General features: G+C 44.1%; 5 non-coding genes across 5 annotated transcripts; all 5 read right to left on the bottom strand.

Annotated features, from left to right (window-relative positions):
• Positions 1–243: 243 nt before the first annotated feature.
• TRNAE-UUC (transfer RNA glutamic acid (anticodon UUC)) lies at positions 244–315 on the bottom strand. Its single transcript has one exon. It is a non-coding gene; the product is annotated as a tRNA-Glu (tRNA).
• A 2,890-nt stretch (positions 316–3,205) lies between these two features.
• TRNAE-UUC (transfer RNA glutamic acid (anticodon UUC)) lies at positions 3,206–3,277 on the bottom strand. The gene has a single exon. It is a non-coding gene; the product is annotated as a tRNA-Glu (tRNA).
• Positions 3,278–6,164: 2,887 nt separating this feature from the next.
• Positions 6,165–6,236, bottom strand: TRNAE-UUC (transfer RNA glutamic acid (anticodon UUC)). Its single transcript has one exon. It is a non-coding gene; the product is annotated as a tRNA-Glu (tRNA).
• A 2,890-nt stretch (positions 6,237–9,126) lies between these two features.
• On the bottom strand, positions 9,127–9,198 carry TRNAE-UUC (transfer RNA glutamic acid (anticodon UUC)). The gene has a single exon. It is a non-coding gene; the product is annotated as a tRNA-Glu (tRNA).
• A 2,887-nt stretch (positions 9,199–12,085) lies between these two features.
• TRNAE-UUC (transfer RNA glutamic acid (anticodon UUC)) lies at positions 12,086–12,157 on the bottom strand. Its single transcript has one exon. It is a non-coding gene; the product is annotated as a tRNA-Glu (tRNA).
• Between the last annotated feature and the right edge of the window lie 2,369 nt (positions 12,158–14,526).

The raw sequence follows: 14,526 nt of genomic DNA, 5'->3' as shown, positions 1-14,526 counted from the left end.
CTGTACTTTTTGTTGTGCAATAAAAGAAAAACAAGGAAAAACCCTTCATAGTATTAATGTACAGGTCAAGGGCTAGGGAGAGAGGGCAGTAGATTTGGGGGTCGGTGTAAACCTCTGACGGCATTAGATGGAAGCAGAAGACAAAGCAAGTGACATTTATTAAGACTTTAGGTGCATTTAGGTTTATAGAAAAAAAACTGATAAAGATGAAAATGTCTGAGTAGTGAAAAAAAATAAATGGAATTCCCATACCGGGAGTCGAACCCGGGCCACCTCGGTGAAAACCAGGAATCCTAACCACTAGACCATATGGGAACTTTGAACGCATTGAACAGCTCAGTATATGTGAGGTGTCTCCCAAGGTCACACTGCATTCCGTACACTGAGAGTTATATTGTTCTTCTCAGTAGAACACAATCAATTGGGGTAACAGACACCTCACTTCTGACAAAAGAGAAGGAATGACCAGAAGTCATCATTTCTGCCACAACCTGTCAGGTCTCATTATTTACAACCTTAGAACTTCTACACATACACAGAGCCCAGGACACGGAGGACAGCAGCAGTCCCTGCATTCACTATTACTAACCCCTCCCCTTGAGCCAGACAAAGCCACGCCCCTCCCGTAGGACACTCCTGGGTTTCCTCACCAGACTGATGGCCCCACAGACCCCTCTCCAGTTATCTTCCAGCTGCTTCCTTGACGACACTCCCCTGCACCTGTCACAGGCTCCAGGCTGCCCTCCTGGGGCTCGAGTTATACTCCTTCTCTATCTACTAACAGCACCGACTCCAGTCCTGACACTGGATTGGTTCACACAGAGAAGAAACAGCTCAGAAGTAGTCTGGGTTGTTCCCAGGTACCTGCATCTTCACAGAGTGACCGCCAGGGGGCAGCACAGCCAAAGCACTCACAGCCCACAAGGCTACGAATCATCAATTGGATGTCAGCAGCCTTGTCAGAGGCGCAGAGACTAGTAATTCCACAATATTTTGGGACAGCAGAGGAAGAAGCAAGTGCTGAGCTGAAGTGGTCACTGCTGTTTTGTCACAACACCAGACATATGTTCTTAAAAGCATGTAAGCACACATTCTTAGGCATTCTCGGTCGTCTTCTCCCTTTCTGACATTATACCAATTGAATACACCCGAATGGAGAAAAGTTAAAATATAAGGTACTATGAATATGCGCCAAAGGTAGGCAAATTAAACATTTCAAGTACAAATATTACCATATATATTGATGTAAAATGTAAACAAGTTAGACTGAAAATATGTGTGTGTGTTTACAAAGGATGTCTAAAGTGTATGCTGTGAGGTCAGGTTGCAGTTCACTACTTGCACTTGTGCCTTTCACAAGTGTGAGTACCCAGTTACACTAATGTCTGCTCTGACTTGTTATTCTGAGAGTCATGTGCTAAAGGGGGGCTTCCACCCTAGTTTGAGGGACCAGAGTACGAATGCCCCAGGGCACAGGAAGTACACAGTCCTCATTGATACAACTGTGGCCCAGTAACTTCTGACTGCCCTTTGACCCCACAGACTGGCACATATATGTCATCAGACTATAGCACCGTGGTACATATGCACACATGTGCATGTACACGTCAGCCAGTTTTTTATTCATTTATGTGCTAATACTGTTCAGCATCAGGATGTGATGTCGAAGGAGACTGGTGGAGAGCGCCGAAGTCTCTGGTATTTCAAGACAAAACTAGAGACCTTTTCACACTCATATACTGCTCCAGGCAGATCTTCCACTGCAAATGCAAGTTATATGAGTCCAGCTGAAAACTGTTTATTTTTGGGTACTTGCTTTAGTCAAAGGTTACCATTTGCAACTCACAAAAAAAAAGCAAAGGGCAATTTCATACATTAACACTTTGGTAAAGTCGTTCTTTCACACCGTACATTTCCGTAAGATTCTCTCTCCTTGTAAGTTATCCGGTGTGAAGGCCAAGTGGAGTCAGGTCCACACTGTGCATCTTACAGTTGTGTAGCCAGAGTAGAGAGGTGTCCACACAGAGACAGGATTTAGACAACACCTGTGTGTAGCATCAAGTGTCCCCAGCAACGCCTATAGAATAATGTATAGATGCCCCCAAACCGCAGAAACCACGAGGGGAATGAAAAGAGGAAGAGACGGGTTATGTCAGAGATACAAATGGTTTCCTGCTCAAGACCTGCAATAAATTAAAACAAAAGTATTATTACAAACATTCCAGGTCCTACCGATATTGGAACTCAGATTGCTGGATTCAGAGTCCAGAGTGCTAATCATTACACGATGGAACTAACGTCCACGATCCTCCACCCTAGGAGTACTGAAGCAGTGTCAGTCGCCACCTACTGTCTATCGCTTGAATTTGTTCACACTGTAAATCAAACATGACAAATCCAACAGCACAACTAAAATGTGTATTTCACAAGTAATAACATAAAAACAGAAATATACTTTTGCTGATGCAGAAACAAAGAAAACGTCTCGTCTGATGCTTCGAAATCTCCATTTAGCATGGCCCCTTAACTAACCACCAAGAGTCTTTGCACGGCTGGGAACCTTTGTAAAAGGGTCAGTGGGTCACTGTGAATGCAGCAGATCTTCACCCCTGTATTTCTTACAAAGAAGCAGAGTTTTATTCCAGGTACAGGAGGCATCTCTGGTGTCTGATACTACCGGTAGTGTTCAGCCTACCCTCTCTGAGAGAGCAGCAGTGAGGGTACAAAGCACACTGGTTGCAAAATGTGGACACTGCAAACAACAGCTGCAATATCACAGATGATATAAAACACATAAAGTACTCAAGTCTTATACTAGAAACAACACAGCAGGGGAATCATGTCATAAAACAAATGATGAACCCACAGTATGGACGGGGCAGGTAATAAAATGCGAATTTCCCATGGTGGGACCACAGTCAATTGCTGCCTTCTTCTCTGTGCCCCGGTCTCTTTATATAATCTGTACTTTTTGTTGTCCAATAAAAGAAAAACAAGGAATAACCCTTCATAGTATTAATGTACAGGTCAAGGGCTAGGGAGAGAGGGCAGTAGATTTGGGGGTCGGTGTAAACCTCTGACGGCATTAGATGGAAGCAGAAGACAAAGCAAGTGACATTTATTAAGACTTTAGGTGCATTTAGGTTTATAGAAAAAAAACTGATAAAGATGAAAATGTCTGAGTAGTGAAAAAAAATAAATGGAATTCCCATACCGGGAGTCGAACCCGGGCCACCTGGGTGAAAACCAGGAATCCTAACCGCTAGACCATATGGGAACTTTGAATGCATTGTACAGCTCAGTATATGTGAGGTGTCTCCCAAGGTCACACTGCATTCCGTACACTGAGAGTTATATTGTTCTTCTCAGTAGTACACAATCAATTGGGGTAACAGACACCTCACTTCTGACAAAAGAGAAGGAATGACCAGAAGTCATCATTTCTGCCACAACCTATCAGGTCTCATTATTTACAACCTTAGAGCTTCTACAAATACACAGAGCCCAGGACACGGAGTACAGCAGCAGTCCCTGCATTCACTATTACTAACCCCTCCCCTTGAGCCAGACAAAGCCACGCCCCTCCCGTAGGACACTCCTGGGTTTCCTCACCAGACTGATGCCCCACAGACCCCTCTCCAGTTATCTTCCAACTGCTTCCTTGACGACACTCCCCTGCACCTGTCACAGGCTCCAGGCTGCCCTCCTGGGGCTCGAGTTATACTCCTTCTCTATCTACTAACAGCACCGACTCCAGTCCTGACACTGGATTGGTTCACACAGAGAAGAAACAGCTCAGAAGTAGTCTGGGTTGTTCCCAGGTACCTGCATCTTCACAGAGTGACCGCCAGGGGGCAGCACAGCCAAAGCACTCACAGCCCACAAGGCTAGGAATCATCAATTGGATGTCAGCAGCCTTGTCAGAGGCGCAGAGACTAGTAATTCCACAATATTTTGGGACAGCAGAGGAAGAAGCAAGTGCTGAGCTGAAGTGGTCACTGCTGTTTTGTCACAACACCAGACATATGTTCTTAAAAGCATGTAAGCGCACATTCTTAGGCATTCTCGGCCGTCTTCTCCCTTTCTGACATTATACCAATTGTATACACCCGAATGGAGAAAAGTTAAAATATAAGGTACTAGGAATATGCGCCAAAGGTAGGCAAATTAAACATTTCAAGTACAAATATTACCATATTTATTGATGTAAAATGTAAACAAGTTAGACTGAAAATATGTGTGTGTGTTTACAAAGGATGTCTAAAGTGTATGCTGTGAGGTCAGGTTGCAGTTCACTACTTGCACTTGTGCCTTTCACAAGTGTGAGTACCCAGTTACACTAATGTCTGCTCTGACTTGTTATTCTGAGAGTCATGTGCTAAAGCGGGGCTTCCACCCTAGTTTGAGGGACCAGAGTACGAATGCCCCAGGGCACAGGAAGTACACAGTCCTCATTGATACAACTGTGGCCCAGTAACTTCTGACTGCCCTTCGACCCCACAGACTGGCACATATATGTCATCAGACTATAGCACCGTGGTACATATGCACACATGTGCATGTACACGTCAGCCAGTTTTTTATTCATTTATGCGCTAATACTGTTCAGCATCAGGATGTGATGTCGAAGGAGACTGGTGGAGAGCGCCGAAGTCTCTGGTATTTCAAGACAAAACTAGAGACCTTTTCACACTCATATACTGCTCCAGGCAGATCTTCCACTGCAAATGCAAGTTATATGAGTCCAGCTGAAAACTGTTTATTTTTGGGTACTTGCTTTAGTCAAAGGTTACCATTTGCAACTCACAAAAAAAAAGCAAAGGGCAATTTCATACATTAACACTTTGGTAAAGTCGTTCTTTCACACCGTACATTTCCGTAAGTTTCTCTCTCCTTGTAAGTTATCCGGTGTGAAGGCCAAGTGGAGTCAGGCCAACACTGTGCATCTTACAGTTGTGTAGCCAGAGTAGAGAGGTGTCCACACAGACACAGGACGTAGACAACACCTGTGTGTAGCATCAAGTGTCCCCAGCAACGCCTATAGAATAATGTATAGATGCCCCCAAACCGCAGAAACCACGAGGGGAATGAAAAGAGGAAGAGACGGGTTATGTCAGAGATACAAATGGTTTCCTGCTCAAGACCTGCAATAAATTAAAACAAAAGTATTATTACAAACATTCCAGGTCCTACCGATATTCGAACTCAGATTGCTGGATTCAGAGTCCAGAGTGCTAATCATTACACGATGGAACTAACTCCACGATCCTCAACCCTAGGAGTCCTGAAGCAGTGTCAGTCGCCACCTACTGTCTATCGCTTGAATTCGTTCACACTGTAAATCAAATATGACAAATCCAACAGCACAACTAAAATGTGTATTTCACAAGTAATAACATAAAAACAGAAATATACTTTTGCTGATGCAGAAACAAAGAAAACGTCTCGTCTGATGCTTCGAAATCTCCATTTAGCATGGCCCCTTAACTAACCACCAAGAGTCTTTGCACGGCTGGGAACCTTTGTAAAAGAGTCAGTGGGTCACTGTGAATGCAGCAGATCTTCACCCCTGTATTTCTTACAAAGAAGCAGAGTTTTATTCCAGGTACAGGAGGCATCTCTGGTGTCTGATACTACCGGTAGTGTTCAGCCTACCCTCTCTGAGAGAGCAGCAGTGAGGGTACAAAGCACACTGGTTGCAAAATGTGGACACTGCAAACAACAGCTGCAATATCACAGATGATATAAAACACATAAAGTACTCAAGTCTTATACTAGAAACAACACAGCAGGGGAATCATGTCATAAAACAAATGATGAACCCACAGTATGGACGGGGCAGGTAATAAAATGCGAATTTCCCATGGTGGGACCACAGTCAATTGCTGCCTTCTTCTCTGTGCCCCGGTCTCTTTATATAATCTGTACTTTTTGTTGTGCAATAAAAGAAAAACAAGGAATAACCCTTCATAGTATTAATGTACAGGTCAAGGGCTAGGGAGAGAGGGCAGTAGATTTGGGGGTCGGTGTAAACCTCTGACGGCATTAGATGGAAGCAGAAGACAAAGCAAGTGACATTTATTAAGACTTTAGGTGCATTTAGGTTTATAGAAAAAAACTGAGAAAGATGAAAATGTCTGAGTAGTGAAAAAAAATAAATGGAATTCCCATACCAGGAGTCGAACCCGGGCCACCTGGGTGAAAAACAGGAATCCTAACCGCTAGACCATATGGGAACTTTGAACTCATTATACAGCTTAGTATATGTGAGGTGTCTCCCAAGGTCACACTGCATTCCGTACACTGAGAGTTATATTGTTCTTCTCAGTAGTACACAATCAATTGGGGTAACAGACACCTCACTTCTGACAAAAGAGAAGGAATGACCAGAAGTCATCATTTCTGCCACAACCTGTCAGGTCTCATTATTTACAACCTTAGAACTTCTACACATACACAGAGCCCAGGACACGGAGGACAGCAGCAGTCCCTGCATTCACTATTACTAACCCCTCCCCTTGAGCCAGACAAAGCCACGCCCCTCCCGTAGGACACTCCTGGGTTTCCTCACCAGACTGATGGCCCCACAGACCCCTCTCCAGTTATCTTCCAGCTGCTTCCTTGACGACACTCCCCTGCACCTGTCACAGGCTCCAGGCTGCCCTCCTGGGGCTCGAGTTATACTCCTTCTCTATCTACTAACAGCACCGACTCCAGTCCTGACACTGGATTGGTTCACACAGAGAAGAAACAGCTCAGAAGTAGTCTGGGTTGTTCCCAGGTACCTGCATCTTCACAGAGTGACCGCCAGGGGGCAGCACAGCCAAAGCACTCACAGCCCACAAGGCTACGAATCATCAATTGGATGTCAGCAACCTTGTCAGAGGCGCAGAGACTAGTAATTCCACAATATTTTGGGACAGCAGAGGAAGAAGCAAGTGCTGAGCTGAAGTGGTCACTGCTGTTTTGTCACAACACCAGACATATGTTCTTAAAAGCATGTAAGCGCACATTCTTAGGCATTCTCGGTCGTCTTCTCCCTTTCTGACATTATACCAATTGAATACACCCGAATGGAGAAAAGTTAAAATATAAGGTACTAGGAATATGCGCCAAAGGTAGGCAAATTAAACATTTCAAGTACAAATATTACCATATTTATTGATGTAAAATGTAAACAAGTTAGACTGAAAATATGTGTGTGTGTTTACAAAGGATGTCTAAAGTGTATGCTGTGAGGTCAGGTTGCAGTTCACTACTTGCACTTGTGCCTTTCACAAGTGTGAGTACCCAGTTACACTAATGTCTGCTCTGACTTGTTATTCTGAGAGTCATGTGCTAAAGGGGGGCTTCCACCCTAGTTTGAGGGACCAGAGTACGAATGCCCCAGGGCACAGGAAGTACACAGTCCTCATTGATACAACTGTGGCCCAGTAACTTCTGACTGCCCTTTGACCCCACAGACTGGCACATATATGTCATCAGACTATAGCACCGTGGTACATATGCACACATGTGCATGTACACGTCAGCCAGTTTTTTATTCATTTATGTGCTAATACTGTTCAGCATCAGGATGTGATGTCGAAGGAGACTGGTGGAGAGCGCCGAAGTCTCTGGTATTTCAAGACAAAACTAGAGACCTTTTCACACTCATATACTGCTCCAGGCAGATCTTCCACTGCAAATGCAAGTTATATGAGTCCAGCTGAAAACTGTTTATTTTTGGGTACTTGCTTTAGTCAAAGGTTACCATTTGCAACTCACAAAAAAAAAGCAAAGGGCAATTTCATACATTAACACTTTGGTAAAGTCGTTCTTTCACACCGTACATTTCCGTAAGATTCTCTCTCCTTGTAAGTTATCCGGTGTGAAGGCCAAGTGGAGTCAGGTCCACACTGTGCATCTTACAGTTGTGTAGCCAGAGTAGAGAGGTGTCCACACAGAGACAGGATTTAGACAACACCTGTGTGTAGCATCAAGTGTCCCCAGCAACGCCTATAGAATAATGTATAGATGCCCCCAAACCGCAGAAACCACGAGGGGAATGAAAAGAGGAAGAGACGGGTTATGTCAGAGATACAAATGGTTTCCTGCTCAAGACCTGCAATAAATTAAAACAAAAGTATTATTACAAACATTCCAGGTCCTACCGATATTGGAACTCAGATTGCTGGATTCAGAGTCCAGAGTGCTAATCATTACACGATGGAACTAACGTCCACGATCCTCCACCCTAGGAGTACTGAAGCAGTGTCAGTCGCCACCTACTGTCTATCGCTTGAATTTGTTCACACTGTAAATCAAACATGACAAATCCAACAGCACAACTAAAATGTGTATTTCACAAGTAATAACATAAAAACAGAAATATACTTTTGCTGATGCAGAAACAAAGAAAACGTCTCGTCTGATGCTTCGAAATCTCCATTTAGCATGGCCCCTTAACTAACCACCAAGAGTCTTTGCACGGCTGGGAACCTTTGTAAAAGGGTCAGTGGGTCACTGTGAATGCAGCAGATCTTCACCCCTGTATTTCTTACAAAGAAGCAGAGTTTTATTCCAGGTACAGGAGGCATCTCTGGTGTCTGATACTACCGGTAGTGTTCAGCCTACCCTCTCTGAGAGAGCAGCAGTGAGGGTACAAAGCACACTGGTTGCAAAATGTGGACACTGCAAACAACAGCTGCAATATCACAGATGATATAAAACACATAAAGTACTCAAGTCTTATACTAGAAACAACACAGCAGGGGAATCATGTCATAAAACAAATGATGAACCCACAGTATGGACGGGGCAGGTAATAAAATGCGAATTTCCCATGGTGGGACCACAGTCAATTGCTGCCTTCTTCTCTGTGCCCCGGTCTCTTTATATAATCTGTACTTTTTGTTGTCCAATAAAAGAAAAACAAGGAATAACCCTTCATAGTATTAATGTACAGGTCAAGGGCTAGGGAGAGAGGGCAGTAGATTTGGGGGTCGGTGTAAACCTCTGACGGCATTAGATGGAAGCAGAAGACAAAGCAAGTGACATTTATTAAGACTTTAGGTGCATTTAGGTTTATAGAAAAAAAACTGATAAAGATGAAAATGTCTGAGTAGTGAAAAAAAATAAATGGAATTCCCATACCGGGAGTCGAACCCGGGCCACCTGGGTGAAAACCAGGAATCCTAACCGCTAGACCATATGGGAACTTTGAATGCATTGTACAGCTCAGTATATGTGAGGTGTCTCCCAAGGTCACACTGCATTCCGTACACTGAGAGTTATATTGTTCTTCTCAGTAGTACACAATCAATTGGGGTAACAGACACCTCACTTCTGACAAAAGAGAAGGAATGACCAGAAGTCATCATTTCTGCCACAACCTATCAGGTCTCATTATTTACAACCTTAGAGCTTCTACAAATACACAGAGCCCAGGACACGGAGTACAGCAGCAGTCCCTGCATTCACTATTACTAACCCCTCCCCTTGAGCCAGACAAAGCCACGCCCCTCCCGTAGGACACTCCTGGGTTTCCTCACCAGACTGATGCCCCACAGACCCCTCTCCAGTTATCTTCCAACTGCTTCCTTGACGACACTCCCCTGCACCTGTCACAGGCTCCAGGCTGCCCTCCTGGGGCTCGAGTTATACTCCTTCTCTATCTACTAACAGCACCGACTCCAGTCCTGACACTGGATTGGTTCACACAGAGAAGAAACAGCTCAGAAGTAGTCTGGGTTGTTCCCAGGTACCTGCATCTTCACAGAGTGACCGCCAGGGGGCAGCACAGCCAAAGCACTCACAGCCCACAAGGCTAGGAATCATCAATTGGATGTCAGCAGCCTTGTCAGAGGCGCAGAGACTAGTAATTCCACAATATTTTGGGACAGCAGAGGAAGAAGCAAGTGCTGAGCTGAAGTGGTCACTGCTGTTTTGTCACAACACCAGACATATGTTCTTAAAAGCATGTAAGCGCACATTCTTAGGCATTCTCGGCCGTCTTCTCCCTTTCTGACATTATACCAATTGTATACACCCGAATGGAGAAAAGTTAAAATATAAGGTACTAGGAATATGCGCCAAAGGTAGGCAAATTAAACATTTCAAGTACAAATATTACCATATTTATTGATGTAAAATGTAAACAAGTTAGACTGAAAATATGTGTGTGTGTTTACAAAGGATGTCTAAAGTGTATGCTGTGAGGTCAGGTTGCAGTTCACTACTTGCACTTGTGCCTTTCACAAGTGTGAGTACCCAGTTACACTAATGTCTGCTCTGACTTGTTATTCTGAGAGTCATGTGCTAAAGCGGGGCTTCCACCCTAGTTTGAGGGACCAGAGTACGAATGCCCCAGGGCACAGGAAGTACACAGTCCTCATTGATACAACTGTGGCCCAGTAACTTCTGACTGCCCTTCGACCCCACAGACTGGCACATATATGTCATCAGACTATAGCACCGTGGTACATATGCACACATGTGCATGTACACGTCAGCCAGTTTTTTATTCATTTATGCGCTAATACTGTTCAGCATCAGGATGTGATGTCGAAGGAGACTGGTGGAGAGCGCCGAAGTCTCTGGTATTTCAAGACAAAACTAGAGACCTTTTCACACTCATATACTGCTCCAGGCAGATCTTCCACTGCAAATGCAAGTTATATGAGTCCAGCTGAAAACTGTTTATTTTTGGGTACTTGCTTTAGTCAAAGGTTACCATTTGCAACTCACAAAAAAAAAGCAAAGGGCAATTTCATACATTAACACTTTGGTAAAGTCGTTCTTTCACACCGTACATTTCCGTAAGTTTCTCTCTCCTTGTAAGTTATCCGGTGTGAAGGCCAAGTGGAGTCAGGCCAACACTGTGCATCTTACAGTTGTGTAGCCAGAGTAGAGAGGTGTCCACACAGACACAGGACGTAGACAACACCTGTGTGTAGCATCAAGTGTCCCCAGCAACGCCTATAGAATAATGTATAGATGCCCCCAAACCGCAGAAACCACGAGGGGAATGAAAAGAGGAAGAGACGGGTTATGTCAGAGATACAAATGGTTTCCTGCTCAAGACCTGCAATAAATTAAAACAAAAGTATTATTACAAACATTCCAGGTCCTACCGATATTCGAACTCAGATTGCTGGATTCAGAATCCAGAGTGCTAATCATTACACGATGGAACTAACTCCACGATCCTCAACCCTAGGAGTCCTGAAGCAGTGTCAGTCGCCACCTACTGTCTATCGCTTGAATTCGTTCACACTGTAAATCAAATATGACAAATCCAACAGCACAACTAAAATGTGTATTTCACAAGTAATAACATAAAAACAGAAATATACTTTTGCTGATGCAGAAACAAAGAAAACGTCTCGTCTGATGCTTCGAAATCTCCATTTAGCATGGCCCCTTAACTAACCACCAAGAGTCTTTGCACGGCTGGGAACCTTTGTAAAAGAGTCAGTGGGTCACTGTGAATGCAGCAGATCTTCACCCCTGTATTTCTTACAAAGAAGCAGAGTTTTATTCCAGGTACAGGAGGCATCTCTGGTGTCTGATACTACCGGTAGTGTTCAGCCTACCCTCTCTGAGAGAGCAGCAGTGAGGGTACAAAGCACACTGGTTGCAAAATGTGGACACTGCAAACAACAGCTGCAATATCACAGATGATATAAAACACATAAAGTACTCAAGTCTTATACTAGAAACAACACAGCAGGGGAATCATGTCATAAAACAAATGATGAACCCACAGTATGGACGGGGCAGGTAATAAAATGCGAATTTCCCATGGTGGGACCACAGTCAATTGCTGCCTTCTTCTCTGTGCCCCGGTCTCTTTATATAATCTGTACTTTTTGTTGTGCAATAAAAGAAAAACAAGGAATAACCCTTCATAGTATTAATGTACAGGTCAAGGGCTAGGGAGAGAGGGCAGTAGATTTGGGGGTCGGTGTAAACCTCTGACGGCATTAGATGGAAGCAGAAGACAAAGCAAGTGACATTTATTAAGACTTTAGGTGCATTTAGGTTTATAGAAAAAAACTGAGAAAGATGAAAATGTCTGAGTAGTGAAAAAAAATAAATGGAATTCCCATACCAGGAGTCGAACCCGGGCCACCTGGGTGAAAAACAGGAATCCTAACCGCTAGACCATATGGGAACTTTGAACTCATTATACAGCTTAGTATATGTGAGGTGTCTCCCAAGGTCACACTGCATTCCGTACACTGAGAGTTATATTGTTCTTCTCAGTAGTACACAATCAATTGGGGTAACAGACACCTCACTTCTGACAAAAGAGAAGGAATGACCAGAAGTCATCATTTCTGCCACAACCTGTCAGGTCTCATTATTTACAACCTTAGAACTTCTACACATACACAGAGCCCAGGACACGGAGGACAGCAGCAGTCCCTGCATTCACTATTACTAACCCCTCCCCTTGAGCCAGACAAAGCCACGCCCCTCCCGTAGGACACTCCTGGGTTTCCTCACCAGACTGATGGCCCCACAGACCCCTCTCCAGTTATCTTCCAGCTGCTTCCTTGACGACACTCCCCTGCACCTGTCACAGGCTCCAGGCTGCCCTCCTGGGGCTCGAGTTATACTCCTTCTCTATCTACTAACAGCACCGACTCCAGTCCTGACACTGGATTGGTTCACACAGAGAAGAAACAGCTCAGAAGTAGTCTGGGTTGTTCCCAGGTACCTGCATCTTCACAGAGTGACCGCCAGGGGGCAGCACAGCCAAAGCACTCACAGCCCACAAGGCTACGAATCATCAATTGGATGTCAGCAACCTTGTCAGAGGCGCAGAGACTAGTAATTCCACAATATTTTGGGACAGCAGAGGAAGAAGCAAGTGCTGAGCTGAAGTGGTCACTGCTGTTTTGTCACAACACCAGACATATGTTCTTAAAAGCATGTAAGCGCACATTCTTAGGCATTCTCGGTCGTCTTCTCCCTTTCTGACATTATACCAATTGAATACACCCGAATGGAGAAAAGTTAAAATATAAGGTACTAGGAATATGCGCCAAAGGTAGGCAAATTAAACATTTCAAGTACAAATATTACCATATTTATTGATGTAAAATGTAAACAAGTTAGACTGAAAATATGTGTGTGTGTTTACAAAGGATGTCTAAAGTGTATGCTGTGAGGTCAGGTTGCAGTTCACTACTTGCACTTGTGCCTTTCACAAGTGTGAGTACCCAGTTACACTAATGTCTGCTCTGACTTGTTATTCTGAGAGTCATGTGCTAAAGGGGGGCTTCCACCCTAGTTTGAGGGACCAGAGTACAAATGCCCCAGGGCACAGGAAGTACACAGTCCTCATTGATACAACTGTGGCCCAGTAACTTCTGACTGCCCTTTGACCCCACAGACTGGCACATATATGTCATCAGACTATAGCACCGTGGTACATATGCACACATGTGCATGTACACGTCAGCCAGTTTTTTATTCATTTATGTGCTAATACTGTTCAGCATCAGGATGTGATGTCGAAGGAGACTGGTGGAGAGCGCCGAAGTCTCTGGTATTTCAAGACAAAACTAGAGACCTTTTCACACTCATATACTGCTCCAGGCAGATCTTCCACTGCAAATGCAAGTTATATGAGTCCAGCTGAAAACTGTTTATTTTTGGGTACTTGCTTTAGTCAAAGGTTACCATTTGCAACTCACAAAAAAAAAGCAAAGGGCAATTTCATACATTAACACTTTGGTAAAGTCGTTCTTTCACACCGTACATTTCCGTAAGTTTCTCTCTCCTTGTAAGTTATCCGGTGTGAAGGCCAAGTGGAGTCAGGTCCACACTGTGCATCTTATAGTTGTGTAGCCAGAGTAGAGAGGTGTCCACACAGACACATGACGTAGACAACACCTGTGTGTAGCATCAAGTGTCCCCAGCAACGCCTATAGAATAATGTATAGATGCCCCCAAACCGCAGAAACCACGAGGGGAATGAAAAGAGGAAGAGACGGGTTATGTCAGAGATACAAATGGTTTCCTGCTCAAGACCTGCAATAAATTAAAACAAAAGTATTATTACAAACATTCCAGGTCCTACCGATATTGGAACTCAGATTGCTGGATTCAGAGTCCAGAGTGCTAATCATTACACGATGGAACCAACGTCCACGATCCTCAACCCTAGGAGTCCTGAAGCAGTGTCAGTCGCCACCTACTGTCTATCGCTTGAATTCGTTCACACTGTAAATCAAACATGACAAATCCAACAGCACAACTAAAATGTGTATTTCACAAGTAATAACATAAAAACAGAAATATACTTTTGCTGATGCAGAAACAAAGAAAACGTCTCGTCTGATGCTTCGAAATCTCCATTTAGCATGGCCCCTTAACTAACCACCAAGAGTCTTTGCACGGCTGGGAACCTTTGTAAAAGGGTCAGTGGGTCACTGTGAATGCAGCAGATCTTCACCCCTGTATTTCTTACAAAGAAGCAGAGTTTTATTCCAGGTACAGGAGGCATCTCTGGTGTCTGATACTACCGATAGT

The sequence above is a fragment of the Pleurodeles waltl genome, unplaced genomic scaffold (assembly GCF_031143425.1).
Source record: "Pleurodeles waltl isolate 20211129_DDA unplaced genomic scaffold, aPleWal1.hap1.20221129 scaffold_86, whole genome shotgun sequence".
In the NCBI taxonomy this organism is placed as follows: domain Eukaryota; kingdom Metazoa; phylum Chordata; class Amphibia; order Caudata; family Salamandridae; genus Pleurodeles; species Pleurodeles waltl.
The sequence above is the reverse complement of the archived record's forward strand: the minus strand, read 5'-3'. Positions and strand labels throughout refer to the sequence as shown.